This window comes from Papio anubis, chromosome 6 (assembly GCF_008728515.1).
Source record: "Papio anubis isolate 15944 chromosome 6, Panubis1.0, whole genome shotgun sequence".
Classification (NCBI taxonomy): domain Eukaryota; kingdom Metazoa; phylum Chordata; class Mammalia; order Primates; family Cercopithecidae; genus Papio; species Papio anubis.
This window is the reverse complement of record NC_044981.1, coordinates 150,670,241-150,690,936: the sequence shown is the minus strand read 5'-3', so window position 1 is coordinate 150,690,936 and position 20,696 is coordinate 150,670,241.

Genomic DNA, 20,696 nt, shown 5'->3' with positions numbered 1-20,696 from the left:
ACTCTTGCTCTGTCACTCAGGCTGGAGTAAAATGGCACAATCACAGTCACTGCAATCACCACCTTCTGGGCTGAAGCAGTTATCCCAACTCAGCCTCCCAAGTAGCAGGGACTACAGGTGTGTGCCACATCTAAGTTGTGTATTTTTTGTAGAGAGGGGGTTCGTCATGTCACCCAGGCTGGTCTCAAACTCTTGGAATCAAGTGATTTGTTTGCTTCAGCCTCCCAAAATGCTGGGATTACAAGTTTGAGCCACTGTGCCTGGCCTAACTTAATTTCTTTACCAGTTATAGTTCTCTACAAATTTTCTATTTTTTCTTGACTCTCTTTTGCTGTTAATAATAAGTATCTTTGTCTCAATTTTTCCATTTTATTTAAGTTGTTAATTCATTGGCATAAAATGAATTGTAATATTTTCTCATAATCATTTAAATTTATGTGGAAATTACTGATGCTCTCATTTTCATTCCTAATTTTATTAATTAGTCTAATTCTTTATCAATTTTGCTGACTTTTCAAAGAACACACTTTTGGTTCCATTGATTTTCTTTGTTGGTTTTCTATTTTCTTACTCATTGATTACAGCGCTGATCTTTATGATGTCCTTCTACTTAATTTGGGTCTTTTGCTTTTTTTTTTCTTTAGGTGGAGAAAGCTTAAAGTTTTTTCATTTCTAATATATGTTTAAAGCAATTAATTTTTCTCTAAGTATTACTTTAGCTGCATTCCCAAATTTTTATATATTATATTTCCTCTTCATGTAATTCAAGATATTTTCTTATTTTCAAAGTAGTTTGTTAATTGACTCTTGGGTTATTTATAAATGTGCTGTTCAATTTCTAAATATTTGGAATCTCCCAAATTTCTTCATTAACAACAGAGAATGAACAATTTCTAATTTAACTAAAATTAAATTAGAGTTAATAATTATAATTAACAACTTCTAATTTAATTTTATTGGTCTCAGAAAACATGTTTTAAGTGATTTCAAGTCTTTTAAATTTATTGAGACTTATTTTATGGCCCAGAATATGGTCCACTCTGGGGACCATTCCTTTTGTCATTGAAAAGAGTGTATTTTCTGCTGTTTTATGAGGGAGTGTTCTGTAAATGTCGGGTAGGTCACGTTGATTGGAAATGTTGTTTGTTTCAGTTTTCAATATCCATACTGATTTTCTGCCTAGTTTTTCTATCAATGACTTAAAATGAGCTATTAAAATCTGTGCCTATAATTGTTGAACTGCTGATTTATTCTTTCAATTCTGTTTGTGTTTGGTTCATGTACTTTGGGGCTCTGATGTGATGTGTGGTACATTTAAAACTTCCGTATATATTGACCCTTGTATCATAAAATGTCCTTCCTTGTCACTAGTAATTTTTTTATTTTGATGTTTTGAATTTTAGTTTTAATTGATATGTAATAACTACACATAAGTAGGGGGTACAGAGTGATACTTTGATATCTGTATGCAATGTGTAATGATCAAATCAGGGTAATTTGCATATCTATCAACTCAAATATTTATCATTTCTTCATGTTGGGAGTATTCATAATCCTCTCTTCTAACTATTTGAAAATATGCAATGAATTATTGTGAGCTATAGTTATGCCATAGTGCTGCAGAGCACTAGAACTTATTCCTGCTCTCTAGCTGTAGTTTTGTATCTGGTAATCAACCTCTCCTTATCTTCCCCTCCCCACTCCTCTTCCCATGTTCTAATAACCACAGTTCTTCTCTGTACTTCAGTGAGTTCAACATTAATAATATTTCTTATCTTAGTCTCTGTTTTATCTCATGTTAATAACCACTCCAGCTTTTTCATGGCTACTATATGCAAGGTATATCTTTTCACATCCTTTTACTTTCAGCCTAGTTGTCTCCTTAAATTCAAATAGTGTCTCTTGTAGACAACACACAGTTGGATGTTGCTTTTTTATTCAGTCTGACAGTCTCTGCCCTCTCACTGGAGTGTTTATTTAGTTCATATACTTTAAAAGACACTATTGATACAGTTGGATTTACATCTGTCATTTTGCTGTCTATTTTTGATATATATCATGTGTTTTTTGTTCCTCTATTCTTCCTTTATTACATTTTTTATATTGAGCAAATATTGTAATGTGCCATTTTACTTTGTCTTTTAAAATAACAGCTTTATTTAGATAATTCATACACTATAAAATTCACATATTTAAAATGTGAAATTCAATTGTTTTAGTATATTTACAGAGTTGAGTAGCCATCACAATCAATTTTAGAACATTTTCATCACCCCCAAAAGAATCCCTGTACTCATGGGACAGACTCCCCCATTCCTCCCTAAACCTTCCCTTGCCCAGACCTCAAAAATTATTGTCTACTTTCTGTCTCTACAGATTTTCCTGTTCTGGTAAGAGCAAACATTCTTATGTAGTTTCTGATCTTAGGAGGAAAGTACTCTTTCACTGTTAAGTGTGATGTTAGCTGTGGATCTTCATAGATGCCCTTAATTATATCGAGGAGGTTCCCTTTTGTTCCCAATTTGTTGAATGTTATTATCAGAAAGTGTGAAGTTTTATCAAATGCCTTTTCTGTATCTATTGAGATGATCATGTAATTTTTGTTTTTAAGCCCATTACTGTGATGTGTTATACTAATCGATTTTGGGTCTGGGGCAGTGGGAGGTTTAGAGGGGAATGGGGGAGGCTTTCCATGAGTACAGGGATTTTTTGGGGGGTGATGAAAATATTCTAAAGTTGATTGTGGTGATGGCTAATCAACTCTGTGAATATTTTCATAAACTTTACATTTCTGAAATAAATTCCAATTGTTAATGATATATAGTCCTTTTATATATGTTGCCAGACTCTGTTTGGCAGAATTTTATTGAGGATTTTTACATCTATATTCATAACAGATATTGGTCTGTAGTTTTCTTTCTTTGTGATATGCCTTTCTGATTTGAAGATTAGGATAATACTGGCCTCATAGAATGAGGTGAGAACTATTTCCTCTCTTTCTGATATTTGAACAGCTTTGTGAATAACTGACATTAATTCTTTTAGTGTTTGGTAGAATTTACCACAGAAGCCAATTTGTCCTGTGCTTTTCTTTGGGGGTAGTTTTAAATTATCTATTCAGTTTCTTTACTGTTCTATACCTATTCAGATTTTCTATTTTCTTTTTGAATGAATTTTAACAGTTTGTGTTCTTCCTGAATTTTATTCATTTTGTGTAATTTATGTAATTTGTTGACATATAGTTGTTCATAGTATTCCTTTATAAACCTCTAACACAGGCTGATTCTCCTCCACAATTCCATCTCTCTCTGGCTGACCTTACCTCTGTACTTACAACTTCTGTTGGGCAAATGCCTGCCAAGATCCCAGTTCCCAGTTGGGACCCTCCCTCCGTGGGTGGCTGCTCCTCTATAGTTCCGCTACTGTCTCTGTCTGAATGTTCTGGCTTCTGGACTCAGCACTTCTTTTGTCTCTTCTGTTCTTGAGTAACTTTTGACTGACACTGATCCCTGGGTGTTGATGCTTAACTCTGGGTGTCTTTACCATTCGCTAGTTGTCTTTCAGCTCTTTCTGTTCCTTTGTGACTCATTGCCTATATTAACGTCCTCTATTAAACTTCTTGATTTGGCATCTCCTCCTGATTAGATCTGGTCTTATCCAATCATGGTGATTCCACAGCTATTTTCCAAGCAACTGACCTAGCATAGAGATTTGATTTTTAGTGAGTTCTGGATTCCAGAGGACTTTATAAAGAAGCAAATATTAAACTATGACTCATTTCCTTTTTTTATTTAAAAAACTTAAAAATACTTGCTCCAGACTTTGATAACTATTTTTATTAGTAAGTAGCTATATAGCAGAAATTCTGTGACCAAAATCTATAGGTGAAAAAAATACATGAAATCCAAGACATGATATTTTTCTTTGTTTCTATGTTAGTATTATAGCTCCTGACATTTAGGATTTTGAAGCAGGAATAATTAAATTACTTTCAAGTTTATGCTAAATAAATGAGCTTGGAATTCCAAACTAAACCCCCAACTTGGTGCATTAAGATAGTTTCCCTCTGTTTCTCATTGATATAATTACCAAAAATTAAATTGAAACAAAAGAAATAATACAAATTGTTAGGTCTGAATGTTTGTGTTCGCCTAAAATTCATATGTTGAAATCTAATCACCAACATGATGATATTGTCACCAATAGAGGCCTTGGGAGGTGATTAGACCATGATAGTTGAACCCTCATGGATGGTATTAATGAGCTTATAAAACAGATGCCAGAGAGCTGCCTTGTCCCTTCTACCATATGAGGACGCAGTGAGAAAGTGCTATGTACTATGAAATTGGCTCTCACTGGACACCAAATCTCCTGATATCCTGATCTTGGACTTCTCAGCTTCCGAAACTATGAGAAAGAAATTTATATTGTCTGTAACCTACCTTTTTGTTTTAGCAGCCTGAATAAACATAGACATCAACCAAATATTTTAAAAAATAATAACTAATGGTAACAAACACATGTTTTACTTAATCACGAGGAATCTCATAAAATAAGTCAGATATTTTCAAGTTACTGCATAAGTCATGAAAATAATCAAACTTATGACTTCTTTCAGTGTTGTAGATCATCCGTAATTCAAGGGAGAAATAACTGACCAAGGAAAAAGAGGTGAAGTTTAGGAAAATCTATTAACATTCCAAATAAAACATAACCAGGTTCTCTTAGGCAATCATATGGGCACATGTATGTTTTCTTTTTTGTGCAGGTGGGTTGCTTTCAAAAAGAAAGAGAGCATGGGATAGTCAGCATGCCCTGAGACATGTCTTTGTTTAATTGCTTTTCTGTTTCCCATGATCATTGGGAAAATATCATCAATCAGTTAGGGTTGTGGAACTTATCTAAAGTTGTAGAATATCTGCTCTGATGGATTTATGTGATCACTATGTTAATGTAAATAAAGAAATTTATTAAATCGACCATTTCAGGGAAATATGAATTGAGGCAAGATAAGAATTATCTTTCTGAGGTGGTACAGCTGGTGCTTAGAAAATGTTACTGAACTTGAAAATGCTGCAATTCAGCAATGATAATGAATCTCTGACTTTAAAAAATGATTTTCAGGAAGGCAAACCTACATGAATGAAAGTATTTCTCAAAACTGCCTATCAAAATAATATTAGCAACAAAAATTAGTCAATTAGAAAGAAAACTTGTTTTCATAATACATATAGAAATTATGAAATAAGAAACTAGGTATAGGACTTAGACAGTTTTGTATTCCATCATTATAAATATGTAATGTAGTACTGGAAAAAAGTGTTTAAAGGTAATTCAATAATAATAGAAACCAAAACCATCATATGAGAAGGGGCAAATTAACACAATGGATATTTATTTATTTAACTTAATAGACTGTTTTTAGTGCAATTTTAGGTTAACAGAAAATTCAGTGAAAAGTACATGGAATTACCATATGCCCCCCTCTCCTCTGCAGATAGTTTCTTCTATTACTAACATGCATTAGTGTGGTGCATTTGTTACAATTGATGAACCAATATTGATACATTATTATTTATCTAAAGTTTATCATTTACATTATGGTTAGTTAACTCATTATGTTGCACATTCTGTGCACTTTGAAAACTATAAGGTGACATGCATCTAACATTACGGTATCATACAGAGTAGTTTCACTGCCCTAAAAATACACTGTCCTCTATCCCTTTTCCAAAACACTTGTAATAGTTCATCTTTTTACTGTCTCCAGAGTTCACCTCTTTCAGAATGTCATATGGTTGGAGACATACAACCTTTTCATTTTGGATTATTTCATTTAACAATCTGCATTTAAGTGTTCTTTGTCTTTTATTTAATATAATGGTTTCTATTTTATTATTCAAGTAACATCAGAGGTTGACATTTTATTTCTAAAATGTAAAAATAAAAATATGTGGGAAGAACAGGAAATAAAAATGGCATATGAAATGTTTTTGTGTACCATCAAGAATTGTTTTTCTAAGGAATAAAGCATAAAATATGACTCACTTGGTTTAAAGACTTCCTTTACCTCTAAAAAAGTAGTAAAGTTCAAGCCATTTCCTAAAGTGTAATGCTTTTTCTTTGTAAAGTATTGGGTTTTGTAGCAAACATTTTAGGAATTATTTTTATATGTTCAATTTAATAATGCAAAAGTTGCATACCTAAGAAATTGTGTTTTATCTGAACAATTGTTAATTGGAGAAAGGGAGGATAAGGACTAGACAATTTTAATCTTGCAATACCAAATGAATTTTACTAAAGAAAGTTCAACAGTAATAGTGTTTTAAGGGCTGTTATGGATTGAATGTGCCCGCCCCATTCATATGTTAAAGCCCTAATCCTCATTGTGATTTTATTTGGAGATATGGCCTGTGAAGAGTGATAAATGTTAAATAACTTTGGAAGGGCCCTAATCCAACAGGGCTGGTGTTTTTATAAGAAGAGGAAAAGATACAAGAGCTCTCTCTTTCTACCACATTAAGACACAACGAGAAAGCAGCTGTCTGACCCCATTTGGTTATCCTCTTCATTTTGAGAAATAGAACAAAACTGTAGAGATTGATGTCACTCTATTATCATCATAAATGTGCTTATTTGGTTTCAAATTCCACTGGTAAATAGCAGAATAGTGGGTTTTATAAGGTGGGAACAAGAATTTCAGGCTTTTTTTTTTTTTTTTTTTTTTTGTGAGAGTTACAGTGGACCTCCTTGTATTGGAATATACCGTTTACAGGAGAAATCCAGAACTTGGTCTATTTTAGTTTCCATTTCTGACCTATCTGTTTCCTTAAAGTTTTAGTTTGATTATGTTACATTTGGCATGAGTGACTCCATTTTGGTTTCATCTGGTTTGGTCTGTTGGAGCCTAGTGCATGTCTTCCATCAAAAATAATAATCTTCCATAATTTTGTTTAAAAAATCCTCCCCCTCCCCTTTTTGTCAGATTCTCACTTAAGTAAAATTGTGACCAAAAACTTAAGGCTTTAGTATGACCTTCAGTTACCATCATTTTGGGTTTCTGGTTTCAGTTTGTTGTTTTTAATTGTTAGTGTCCTTATGGTCACACATCTCTTTGAGTTTTTGTTGCTCCAGTTGAAGAGAGATCATCTGACATTCTAGAGATGGCTGTATGCAAACATTAAAACTTTTGAGAGAAGATAATGCAAGAAGGAGACTACTATTATGTCTGCCACTAGGGTAATACCAAAAGTCTGGAGTATGCTCTTTATTTAGGGTAGCCATGAACCAAACCAACTATAATCAAATAGATCAAATAATGAGCCAGATAAAGAGTTTACCCACAAGCTGCCTATACATTAATTCCTTACAACTGAATCTCTGTACTACCTGATATATTTTTCCATATGCAACTAGAAGTATCAGCAACTACACAGACACTTTTCTGTTCAGCCAGTAAGTCATCTAATGGGAAAGCTTTCATACTGCCAGAAAACATGCATTAAAAATGACAATTGAATGAAATTCCTCTATAGATGTTTAAATGGCCCATCGGCCCATCTGGTAGCAGAAATGTAGCTGAAGTTTTTATTATTCATATAATTCCAGGATTATGAGTTTGAGAAACCAAACATTGGTCATGAACTATTTTAGCAATTTTGAACAGTCACCACACACAGACACATACACACAAGTGTGTGTTTGTGTGTGTGTGTATATATATATATTTATTTATTTATTTTGGATTATTTTATCTCTTTCGTGATGAGTCATGGACTGCAGAGCTTTTAATAATGAAAGCTTTAAGGACTCAGGAAGGATCAGGTGGCCGTTTGGGTCCTCCATGAGCCTGTACTTAATATTGGACTTATTTTCTCTTAAATACTAGGTTTGTTTCCACAATTCATGTGTATAACACTGATAACTGATGGGTTATCACAGGTAATTTGACTTGGACTATGGAGTTCATTCAAATTACATATCTTAACAATTTCAGGACTGGCTGATTTAGCATGAAAATTTGGCAAAGCATTTTCTTGGTATTCAATTATTTTTTGTCCTGCTTGGGTTAACAGTTTTAAAAACCATTCACTGTCTTCATTGGAATTCTGGGAATTTTTATGCAGTCCAGATGATAGGATCCTAAAGTTATCAGATACCTTTTTTAACAAACACACATTTGTATGCTTTTATGACTTTCCTCATCAAAAACATATTTTCCTTTTGTCTATTACTCTGTATACATAATTGTTTCTTCATACTTAGTAGTTTGAACTATATGTATAAATAATAATTTTAATTCTTAGTAACCTTAATTTATAGTGAAAACACTAAGAAGAAATTTTGAACTGTTTTGTATCAGTATTTGTAGATGAAAATTATTTTATAATTATTTAAAAAGAAAATTATTTTATAATTATTTAGAAATGTTTCCTTACATTATTATTTATTAACAGATCTAAATATATTTAGCTTTTCTACATCATATAAAAATAAGATGTCAAAATATATAAACATAAACTTATGTTTAACAATTAATGTTTCAGTATTTTAACTTACAAATGACTCTGAACTTTTATGATTATCTATTATTTAACATACCGTGACTTTAAGATTTTAAATTATTGAAAATAATTTTGAAGGTATGACACAGTGATATGGTTTGACTGTGTCCCCACCCAAATCTCATCTTGAATTGTAGCTCCCATAATTCCCATATGTTGTGAGAGAGACCCTGGGGAGGTAGTTGAATCCTGGGGGTGGGTTTTTCCATTGCCATTATTATGATAGTGAATAAGTCTCATGAGATCCAATGGTTTTATAAAGGGAAGTTCCCCTGAACACACTCTTTTGCCTGTTGCCATGTAAAACATGACTTTACACCTTGTTTGCCTTCAACCATGATTGTGAGGCCTCCCCAACCATGTGGAACTGTGAGTCCATTAAACCTCTTTCCTCTGTAAATTACCCAGTCTCAGGTATGTCTTTATTAGCAATGTGAGAACAGACTAATACCCACAGGTACATTCCCTAATGCCTTTTCCAGTCATCTTGGGTCTCACGTAGCCATATGGTTTCCAAGATGGCTATGAAGGGTAGAGCCTGTCTGAGACCTGAATTTGCATACCAGGTATAGAGCTCAGGACAGAAGCTAGATCTGGGAAGACTATGCCTCAAGGATCCAATCCCTCCCAGAATAGCCAGGAGGCAAAGCTAGGGCAGGGAAGAAGAGGCCAAATTGGACGTGACTCTGGCTTGCAGCGGATGGTCTAGGCACTGAGAAAATGTCTCCAATTCTCATGTTAACCTATCCAGACCCCCTAATCCAGGAGCTCAAAACCAAAATCATAAGCTCACAGTCAAACCAATCAAGTGTCCAATTACATTTAACCAATAAAGGTGTTGAAACCACTCCTATTTTGCCAACAATTCAAAAACTAGCTATATTTACCAAATACTACCACCTATATATAACACATACATAGACATAACAGACACACAGACATAAGCAGATCTTATAGATTTATAAGATTCTTCATTTGCCAGTTTTCAAAGTTTCCCTCTCTACCCCATCAACCTCTTGATTACCTGTAAGTTTCCTGAGGCCTACCCAGCAATGCTTCCTGTACAGCCTGCAGAACTGTACAGGAAGTTGTACAGTTAAACCTCTTTTCTTTATAAATTACCCAGTATCAGGTAGTTCTTTACAGCAATGCAAGAATACATTAATACACTTCAAATCTTGTCTTTGGCTCTCGGATTCCCTTGAATAACTTAGCCAATGATTCTTCTCTATTTAGGCAGGCAAGAAGAAAAAATGAACAAAGTAGGTAGAAAATAAGCTCTGTAAATAGTCACAATGGGCTCAGTAAGTACCTCACTTAGTCACTTGATGCTTCTGGGGGTCACTAGAAGCTCTATGCCAGATCCCACTTTTGACACCATTTATTAAAAGAAGAACCTTGGACAAATTAAGTTTAACGGACCTTAATTGAGCAAAGAACAATTCATGAATTGGGAAGCCTTCCAAGCCAGGATAGACTCAGAGAGACTCCAGTATAGTCACATGACAGAAGATTTATGGACAGGAAAGTGTATGCAAGATACAGAAGCAGTCAGATTGGTTACAGCTCAGGATTTGCCTTATTTGAATGTGCTTCAAATAAGGCAAATAAGCTGGCCACCTGTGATTGGGTAAAACTCAGCGATTGGCACAAAAGTAGGTTGCAGTATACAGTTAAGTTTCAGTTTAGTATGTATGGAGAAACCCTTAGGCTGAACTCAAAATATGTAAGGAGCCAGTTTTAGACTACAATTAATGTAACAATTGTCAATTCAAATTTTTAAAACCTTCCAGAAACAAAATCTTAGCTGCTGAAGGATGACAGTTCTATTCTTTTGTGAATCGCCCTTATCCACACCGGAAACTCAGAGGCAATGAACTTTCTTTCTTCCTTTTCTTTTCTGTTCTTTCTTTTCTTTTCTCTCTCTCTCTCTGTCTTTCCTTCCTTCCTTGCTTCCTTCCTTCCTTCTTTCTTTTCTTCCTTCTGGCTGTACTACCATATATTTTCTTGTTACAAGAAGAAATTTAATCTTACATCAGCTGTCTTAGAATGTTGAGAATTTTTAAACCTTCTATAATTAGCATAATTTTCAAAAAGCATATTTTGAGGCTGAAATAATGAGGCAATAAAATTTTTCCGCAACCTCTAAAACAGTTTTAGTTCAATAACTAGTATGTTCAGTCTTAAGCAGTAACAAAAAGTCCAAACTTTTTTCTGGGCTAAATCTCCTCGCCTTGTATTAATCAGGATGGACCAGGTTATGCTTTGGTAACATACAAACCCCAAACAAGTTTACTTTTTGTTTGTTTGTTTTGTTTATCCTAAGTCCTCTCAAGACCACAGGATGCTCTAAGGCAGTAATTCCTCCCTGTAGTAACTGAGCAATTAAAATTACTTTGCTCTTGGGACATTACCTTCTTGACATGGGGGTTCCTTATTGCTGTGAAAGAATGAAGAATGAAGAGTTATCCAGGGACTTCTTATGGCTGTAGTCTGGAAGTGGTGCATATAATTTTCATTCACAGTTCATTAGCTGTAAGTAGCCATATGCCCCAGATAGCTGAAAGGAGCTGGAGAGTGCAAATCTTTCATAATCCAAGAATGGAAAGACAGTGATTGGTGAGTATTAGTACCATGTACCACACCTCCCTCCCAGTTTGTGCCTGCTAGGGCTAGGAGATGTGGTCAAGTTTTTATTTTGTAGTCTCATGTTTCTGTCCCTGCCCCTTCCCCACTGCCCCCCACAGTGGTCTTAAAACCAGGGTAAGCTGTCATTGCTTCTCTCAGATAGAACAGGGACCAGAAAGGAAAAGTCAGGGATGACAAAGTTCTTACTTTACTAGGATTACTGTGAGCTCACATAACACTTTATGGTGTGGCTTGTTAAATTAAATTTAGCCCAAAGCTGCCTCCTTACATATTTTAAGTTTGACCCATAGGTTTCTCTATACATAGCTAACTGTACCTAACAGGATATATAAATAGACTGTAACATACTCTCATACTAATCATTGAGTTTGGCCAATCAAAAAGGTGGTCAACTGTCAAACTCCATTCAAAATAATGCAAATGTTGAGCTGTAACCAGTACAGCTGTTTCTGTATCTCATTTCAGTTTTCTATAGATTACTTCCCTTTTTCTGTCCATAAATCTTCCACCAAATGGCTGTGCTGGAGCCTCTCTGAACCTATTCTGGTTTGGGGGCTGTCTGACTTGCAAATCATCAAATCATTCTTTGCTCAGTTAAACTCTGTTAAATTTAGTTTGTTTAAGGTTTTTTTTTTTGTTAACAGGCTAGTGTTTTTAAATGGATTTTTTTCCTCTTGTGATGTGCTCCATAGGTTCTTTGGATATTCTCCCACTACTGTAGATTGATCATTGGCTGTTCTTTGAAATTCTCCCACCAACAATTTAAAACTTCTGGTGGTCCACTTATGCCTAGTTTTCTAAGAGACTTACTGGACGAAGAAATTTTAGACAACTGAAATCTGATGCAAGCTCACTTTCCCTCTAGTTCAGAGGAAACACACACATTTGACTTGTTGGTTGAATACACTATAAATTGAAGCCATCTTCTCTGCTGCCATTATCTACTTTTCCCAACTTTAAGTCTTCAAATTCTTCAGGCCTGGGTTAGGCACCAGTCTTATGTATCCTCCAGGCTTCAAGAAATGTAAATTGAACTTTCTTATTGGTCCACTTAGAGCCCTCTTAATTGGATTGTATTCTTCCATACTTACTCCTCTCGGGTCACAGAGTATCATATATGTATTATGCAAAATAAATTGAGTCATATTATTCCCTTCTTAAGATCTTTCAGTGGCTTTCTATTGGACTTACTTAGAAAAAATAAAAGTATGTATTTATTTTGTCCTGAAAGGTTTATCTGTTATAGTTGTTGTCTATCTCTCCAACCTTGTTTTCTATTGGAGGTTTTCAAACTTTTGCACATTAGAACCACATGATGTTGTCTCCCTAAAGGAAAAAAAAAAAGGCACAATTAATATACATAGGGAGTTTATTTGGGCCAAGGTTGAGGACTGCAGCCCAGGATACACAGATTCAAGTTGTCCTGAATATATGCTCCCATTAGAAATAGTTGCAAGTGGGTTTTTAAAGGAAAAAGGAAAGGAAAGTTCTTAAGTTTTTTACTAAGAGTTTACATTGGGTCTTTAAAATAACATAAGCTATTGATTGAATATACATTATTCTTTATATCACAAATTCCAGAAACATGAAGATAATGAGTGAGGGTCACATTGTGTACTTTATGGTAATGTGTTAGGTCATTTATGAGTAAGTCTGAAAAAGGAAAGGGGAAAAAAAACATTTTAAAGCTATGCCTTTAAAAATTTCCCCTGGGCATGGCTGCAGGAGACGTGACTGAAGTCTTATGCTCCTCTCTCTTTGGGACTGATAAATTTTGCATACCTTACATTCCTCAGACTGCTCTGAGCCACTTTTTCTCAGTGTGCTTTTAAAAATCCTTGTGACCAGGTTGTACACTACGTCACTTACCTCAGAACGTCTGAGGATAGCAGTCAGGCATCATTATTAAAAAAAATATATGCTATGATTCCAATGTGCAGCAGAGTTTAGCAATCACTGTTTCAGACCATTTTTCCTTTCAACAATTTCTCAGTGAAAATTCGGATCCTTCAAAATGCTAGGTTAAATATTACATTATCACAATGCCCTTTCTTCTCATAATATTCTTTTACTTCATAGATTTTATTGTATCTTATAAGTGTATGTGCATTTGCATATTAGTCTCCTTCCCCAGGCTGTTCAATTCTATGAGATTAGAAATTACATTTATTTTCTGTTTACTATTATATATCCAGGAGCTGGCAAAGGGCCTGAGGTTTAGGCACTCAGGGTTTTTTTTTGGTAGGCTTTTAAGCAAATCTTTAGTTGTTAAATGAATAAATCTTTCTTATTACTCAGAAACCACCTCTAGATTTAGAATTATGTACTGAAAATAGCATGGGTTTTGTTGCTGTACGATGTTTGGTTCAAATTCTAGCTGTGTTCCTTCACTAGCCTGTGAAAACTTAGCTAGCTTTCATCAACTTATCTGAACCTGAATTTTCTCCTCTGTAAATTAGAGGTAACAATTCTTATCTCATAGGATTATTAGGGGAACTGAAGAAAATAACAAAATAAAGCATCTCACAATGTACTTCCAAAAAATTTAGTTTTCATTTTCCTTTGTGACCTCCCAGGGATTAAAATTTCCACACTCTGTTCATCCCTATTCTGCAGATACATATTAGTTTGATTTTCATTCCCTCAATTCCACACGTTTCCCCCTCAAGGCTATTTGTTTTTATCTTCCAAAGAAGGCACAAGCTAATCAGACATCTGGATTCCTCACACGGTAGGGTGTTTCCTCAGAGGCCCATCTAAAAACTCATGTCTACCTTCACAGTGTCTCCTGAAGAAGATGACTCCACCTCAGTCATTTTACACTGCATTTGTTATTGAAGCAAAAATATTTTGTGACATAAAAAATTGCTTTTAGTCACTTTTATTGTTATGTAAAATGTGCAAGTAGGTATTAACTCCTTGTCATAGAATTCTTAATTATACAACTAAAATCATATGATAAATATAATTAAATCTATAAAACCAAAGTCAAATTTACAACGTGAATTTAATGTGAGGATAATGTGTGTTCTGATACTGAACAGCCTATGTTAATTTTAAGGATAGACAATTGAATACTGAGGGTGTTCAAAACATTCATAGAAAATGCATATTATTAAAAAAAAAAAAACTGCACTCCAGCCCAGGAGACAGAGCGAGACTCCATCTCAAATTTTTTTTTTGCACCAAAATTAACTTGTACAAACTTATTGTAATGTTTCTGAACAGGATCTACTTTGAGGTGCTAAGAAGCATAAGGTATCACTTTGAGAAGAGTCTGATATGAGCAGGGTGAATTCTGTTAAAATCAAGGCAAGAACAAACGTCAAGTTTTGGTGAGTCTTGGGTAGAAGAATAATGAAATCATTGCATTATGAAAAGTTTATGGAAACAATGCCCCCCACCCCAAAATCAACAGTTCACAAATGGACAACTCATTTTAAGAAGGGATGAGGCGATGTTGAAGATGAAGCCCACAGTAGTAGACCGTCCACAGCAATTTGTGAGGAAAAAAATTAATCTTTTTTGTACCCTAATTGAAGAGGACTGATGATTAACAGCAGAAACAATAGCCAACACCATAGACATCTCAATCGGTTCGGCTTACACAAATCTGACTGAAAATTAAAGCTGAGCAAACTTTCTACTCGATGGGTGCCAAAATTATTTTGCCCAGATCAGCTTCAGACAAGAGCAAAGTTCTCAATAGACATTTCAATTAAATGAGATCAAGATCCTGAAGCATTTCTTCAAACAACTGTAACAGATGGAACATGGTTTTTCTAGCATAATCCTGAAGATAAATGGATTTTTTTTCTGATGATAAATAATCCTGAAGATAAAGCACCATCAAAGAAATGGCTGCCAAGAGGGAGCAGTGGTTCAGTTACAGCACGAGTGGACTGGTAAAGAGCAAATGTCCTGGGAACAGTGTTTCGGTATGCTCAGGACACTTTGCTTGTTGTCTTATCTGAAGGGAAAAAGAATGATAATATTTGCTTTTTATGAGAGCATTTTGAAGAAGTTAGTCAAAGCTTTAGCAGAAAAACACTTGGGAAAGCTTCACCAGGGAGTCCTTCTCCACCATGACAATGTTCCTTCTCATTCCTCTCATCAGCAAGGGGAATTTTCCCAGAGTTTTGATGGGAAATCATTAGATATCTACCTTGCAGCCCTGACTTAGCTCCTTTTGACTTAATTTTATTTCATAATCTTAAAAAAATCTTTAAAGGGTACTTAGTTTTCTTCAGTTAATAATGTAAAAAAGATGGCATTGATGTAGTCAAACTCTCAGGACCCTCAGTTCTTTTGAGATGGACTAAATGGCTATTATCATCACATACCAAAGTGTCTTGAACCGCATGGAGTTTATGTTGAGAAGGGAAGTTTATATTTATATTTATATTTTTTAATTCCATTTTCCACAAGCTTTTTGAAGTCCTTCATATAACCTGTGTTTAACTTCATATTGACTTGAATCGTTTGGTTTTGCCCAGGATAAATTATAGAGTCATTTTTTTTTTCTAGTTTTTAAAATAGTAAACTTATTTTTAAACACGATTTAATTATTTTGTTGGCCAAATCAATATAAACATGTACTCTTCCGTATAATGCTACAAAAGAAAAAAGAACAGTGGTAAACAAAAAAGTCCTCTTCATTGAATTTGTCTATTTACTACTGACAATCTATTGCAAGTTGCCATACGGACTGACAGTATCCCCACAAAGCAATATGAATGTGGTGCTGCCCTCCCAGTTTACAGAAACTTTCTGGTTTGGTGTGTATACAAGGTCACGTTCCATATAAGGAAATCCCTACCCCATCATCTTACTCTTCTCACACCACAGTAAGGTTTTACTCACACACTGTGTCCTCATATTCTCTGGCCTTCCTTTGGCTCTATTCCCCTCCTAAACATACTTTAGATCTCTTGGCAGAATTCTCTTGTAAGGTGTTCATCTAGATCAGTGGTCATTGAACTACAGCCTGCAAACCCAATCTGATTCCCCACATATTTCTGTAAATAAAATTTTATTGTACCATACTCACACTTAATTGATTTTGTTATTGCCTATGGCTTTTTCCTGCTACAATGGAAAAGTTAAGAAATTATGGTAGACATTGTGTAACCCACAAAGGTAAAAACATTTTCATCTAGCCCTTAACAAAAAACGTTTATTGAGTCTTGGTTTACATAACCAAGATTAATCACTGAAATAAAAGCGCACACATATTCAGAGGCCAGAGAATATGTCTGTGGATTTAAGGTTTAGAAATACTCATCTATTTGCTTGAAAGAAGTGGGTTTGAAATGCTGAGAGAGGACCAAGTTATGAATCATTCATTAAAGGTCAGATGCTTCAGGTATCTGTCTTCCTTGCTTCCCTGAGGCCTGCTCAGACTGTTGCAGAACACTTCACCACTCTTCTATTTATGGTCTATACATCAAACACAGTGCTAGGCAAATCGCAGGGACTTAGCAAACATTTGTTGAACAGATGGTATTGAGATAGTGACACTGAACTAGGAATTACCAAGAAATATGGGAATTCTTTAGGAGAACTACTGGGTAGATAGATGCAGACCAGAGTCAGTCTTCAGGGCAGTTGTGGGGACCTCTGTGGAGCAAACAATGGGAATTATATAGAGGGCCTTTGCAAGGAGTGGACCGTGCAAGAGCAGTCCACCTGGAGCTGCTGCCAGCAGAGCCAGGAGCTGCCCTGATGGAAGATCTTGCTAGCGGGAATTGCCTTAAGAAAGGCAGAAAAATATCTTTGAAAGTCTCCAGTTCATACTGTGTTGTGGAATATTTGCTGTCCTCCCCACTAGGAGAAAGAGTCACAATTTACTTCTTACAGCTATACACATGAGTTGCTCACACAATCCATTCTTTGTTACTAGATATAGTTCTCTTGCAGCTAGGAGAAATGAAATAAAAACAGTAACAAGGAGAAGAAATTGTTAGAAAGGACTCTCGGGACAGTAGGGAGAAACTATCTGTGTGAAGACGCTTGTGAAACTCAATAGTGTATTTTCTAACTTCTTTTGAAGGAGATTTTTAGGGCAGATACTTGAGACATGTTTACAGAAAATTCCTCAGCATTCCCCCTTTACATTTAGCTTAACACATATTTGTAAGGGAGTTTATGCTAAACTTATGGTAGTAATAGGATGAAAGTTTGGCCTTTATTTTCTAACATTTTTCTTAAATGAAATATATACAAATTTCTGAGAATCTTGCTTTAAACCTGCATTTTTTTTAAGATCAAAGGAATATTGGCATTATTTGTTGGCAAAAAGTGAAGTGACTTTCCAAGCATCAAAGCTGTTTAAAGTGTTTTGAAAATACAATTGCACTCTTCATCTGTTTCCCTTTAGAACCAGTGTATAATGCATGCCAGTGATTGTACTGTGCCTTAGATGGGATGTTAAAATGTAATCTTAGTTGAAATAAATTGAAGTTCCTCATTAGATATTGAACAGCAACATGAGGGAAATTGGTTTCCTTTAATCTTCCACATAAGGAGGCAATCTCTTTATATGCAAGTAAAGGATTTTGCATATTGATTGCATTTTCTTATGATGAACTTACACATTTATAGGCTAAATGGCATTCTCTAAGGAGAAGATGCAGAGTAATTATCTATTTTCATAATTTCCTCTAACGAGTTACCGCTCCAGCATGCCAAACACTGTAATAGCACGATTCATATCTCTCTTATCCTAATAATATTACTCTCCTACATTGACTTTATGCTTCCATAAATGCATAAAATGTTTACTATTCAAACAAAACAGCAAGAAAACCCTTGTCTTCAATGCCCAATATGAGATTTCACTCTGTACTTTAGGGGTGAAGTGGGAGGCAGAGTGACCAACTTGCCCTGGTTTGTCTGGGACTTTTCTGGTAATAGTGATGACAGCTTTAGCCAAAGGAAGGCTAAATAGATGATTGGAGGCCCTTAATCCTGAGCAAAATGGATGGTTGCTAATTTGAGATGACCAGATTAGTAATTGTTTAATTTTTTTCTCATTTGTTTAAATTTTCTCTCTTTATTTATGTATGTTTAATGAACCATTGGAGAATAAGCTGGAGATATTATGCCACTTTACCTCTAAAAATTCAGTGATTATTTCCTAAGTACAGTCTCTTTCATGACCACAATATATTCAGTATATTTATTAAAATCAGGGAATTTGGTGTTTATAAATTACTCTAGTCCACAATGCAGATTCAAATTTCATTGAGTATCTCACGAATATCCTTGATAGTTTTTGTTTTCTACTAGTCTAGAATGTATCCCAAGATCATGTACTTCACACCATTGCTATGTCTTTTTGTGTTCTTTAATCTAGAATAATTTCTATACTTTCTCTGTGTTTCTTGTCCTTAATACTTTCTACACTTGCTACTGTGTAGAAAGTCCCTCGGTTTGGGTTTGTCTAGTTTCCTCATGATTATATTCAGTTTATACAGTATTTAGGCAGGAATACCAATAAGATGATGATGTGTCTTTCTCAGAAGACACATGATATTGGTCTGACATAATATTGGTGATGTAGCAAAATACTTAGATTTTCACTCTCTAGTTTTAGTATCTATAGAAAATTTTCTAATGCTATCACTATTTTTATATTCATTGCCATTCTATTATAATTTTTTTAATAAGAAAGAACTTGCCACACATTTTTTAATTTACAGGGAGACCCTCAATTCAGTGTAAAGTTTATTGTTATACTTGTCCTACGACCTAGCTTTATTATTTCATCCACCAGTAGTTCCACCAGGTAACATTCCCTGAGAAATGCAGTGATTTCTGGACCCCAAGTCTCCTGAAAACAGGCAAAATCCATCTAGTTATTGCCATTTTGTAAAAATAAGAAGAAGTTTTGTGCTATCAGAAAACATCTTTGAAGACTTTGGAGAATAGAGATTATGTGTATTCCACAGGAGGACCCTTTCACAGCTTAATAGACAACCACATTTATTGACCATCTTCTGCCTGCAGCATATTTTACCAAGTGCTGCTTTATAGAGCATTATCTCTAATCTATACCAGCACAGAGCACAGACTACTGGATCTCTTTGGAGAATATAGCTTGCCCCATTATCTACCTCTCAATGATTTTTATTAATTTCCAAATGCTACTTGCACAGTTTTTAAGACTCAAAGAGCCAAACACAGTTAGTAACACATACACATTATATATATGGGATTTTCTTTGTTGTGCCATAGATCATCAGAAGACATGCTTACATAGGTCAGGTTGAATGCAATCAATACTCATTTTGTGAACAAGAGTGGCTTTTTGGACTTAGGAAATTTATATGCATTTATGTCTTGTTTTGCCTCCCAAAGCCCTTTTAGTTGATTGTTTTGACATCTATATGCATACTTAATTCAGGAAGAAGCATCAAAACTGTAGTAATCACCAAAGGAGTTAGGCTGAAAAGCCCTTAACTGAGTCTGTGTCATGAATTCCTCATCTCCAGGGTTATATGAAGAGAACAAACTCCTAACTCTTGAGTCTTAAAACTCAGATAATTTCTTTGGGTATGAGCATTATAGATAGTTATGATGTGAAAGTAATAAATTTCAGTAGTAGTACTGAGAACAGATACAACTGTCCCTTGGTATCCATAGAAAATTGATTCCAGGACACCACATCCCTCCACTAACAAAATTCATAGATGCTCAATTCCTCGATAGAGCATGGCATAGTATCTGCATGTAACCTGTGCACATCTTTCTATATACTTTAAATCATCTCTAGAGTACTTATAATAACCGAATACAATGTATATGCTGTATAAATAGTTGTTTTATTTATTTATTTATTTATTTTTTAGTGTTATCTTGTTTTGTTTTTCTTTTTACTAATTTTTTCCCAAATGCTTTAAATCCTTGGTTGGTTGAATCCAGGAATGTGGAACCCATGGATTCAGAGGGCTGACTGTAATTGCTAATTACACTTAGCTATACTCTCTGGAAATTTCAACAGTTTTCTTGATTTACTTACGGCTTTGTTTCAGAGACTAATACACATCCTGGTGCTGTAGGAGACTTGCGTAACAGGTATTAGAGTTTTAACTCATGAACACAGTAAACAGAAACCATTATATTCATAAATAGGCTGAAAAGAAATCCATGACTTAGTTTTTAAAGAAACTTGAGGCATTTAAACAATCCTTCTAATCCATTTTCTATACTAAGATGGAAAATATAATTCATTTCTTCATCAGTAAATAAAAACCAATGAGTATATTATTGAATTAGATGAGCACTTTGCTTTCAGTTAAAAAAATACTAGATCGTTAACTGTCAAATAATTACATGTTTTTATACTTTGCACATTAGAGTTAGACTAAATTAAAGACAACCTTTTGTTTTGTCTGGAGACTTATTTCATAATAGAGGTTCATAATAGGATAATCAATTTATACATTTAAAATCCACTTCTTAGGATTTAAAACTTAACTT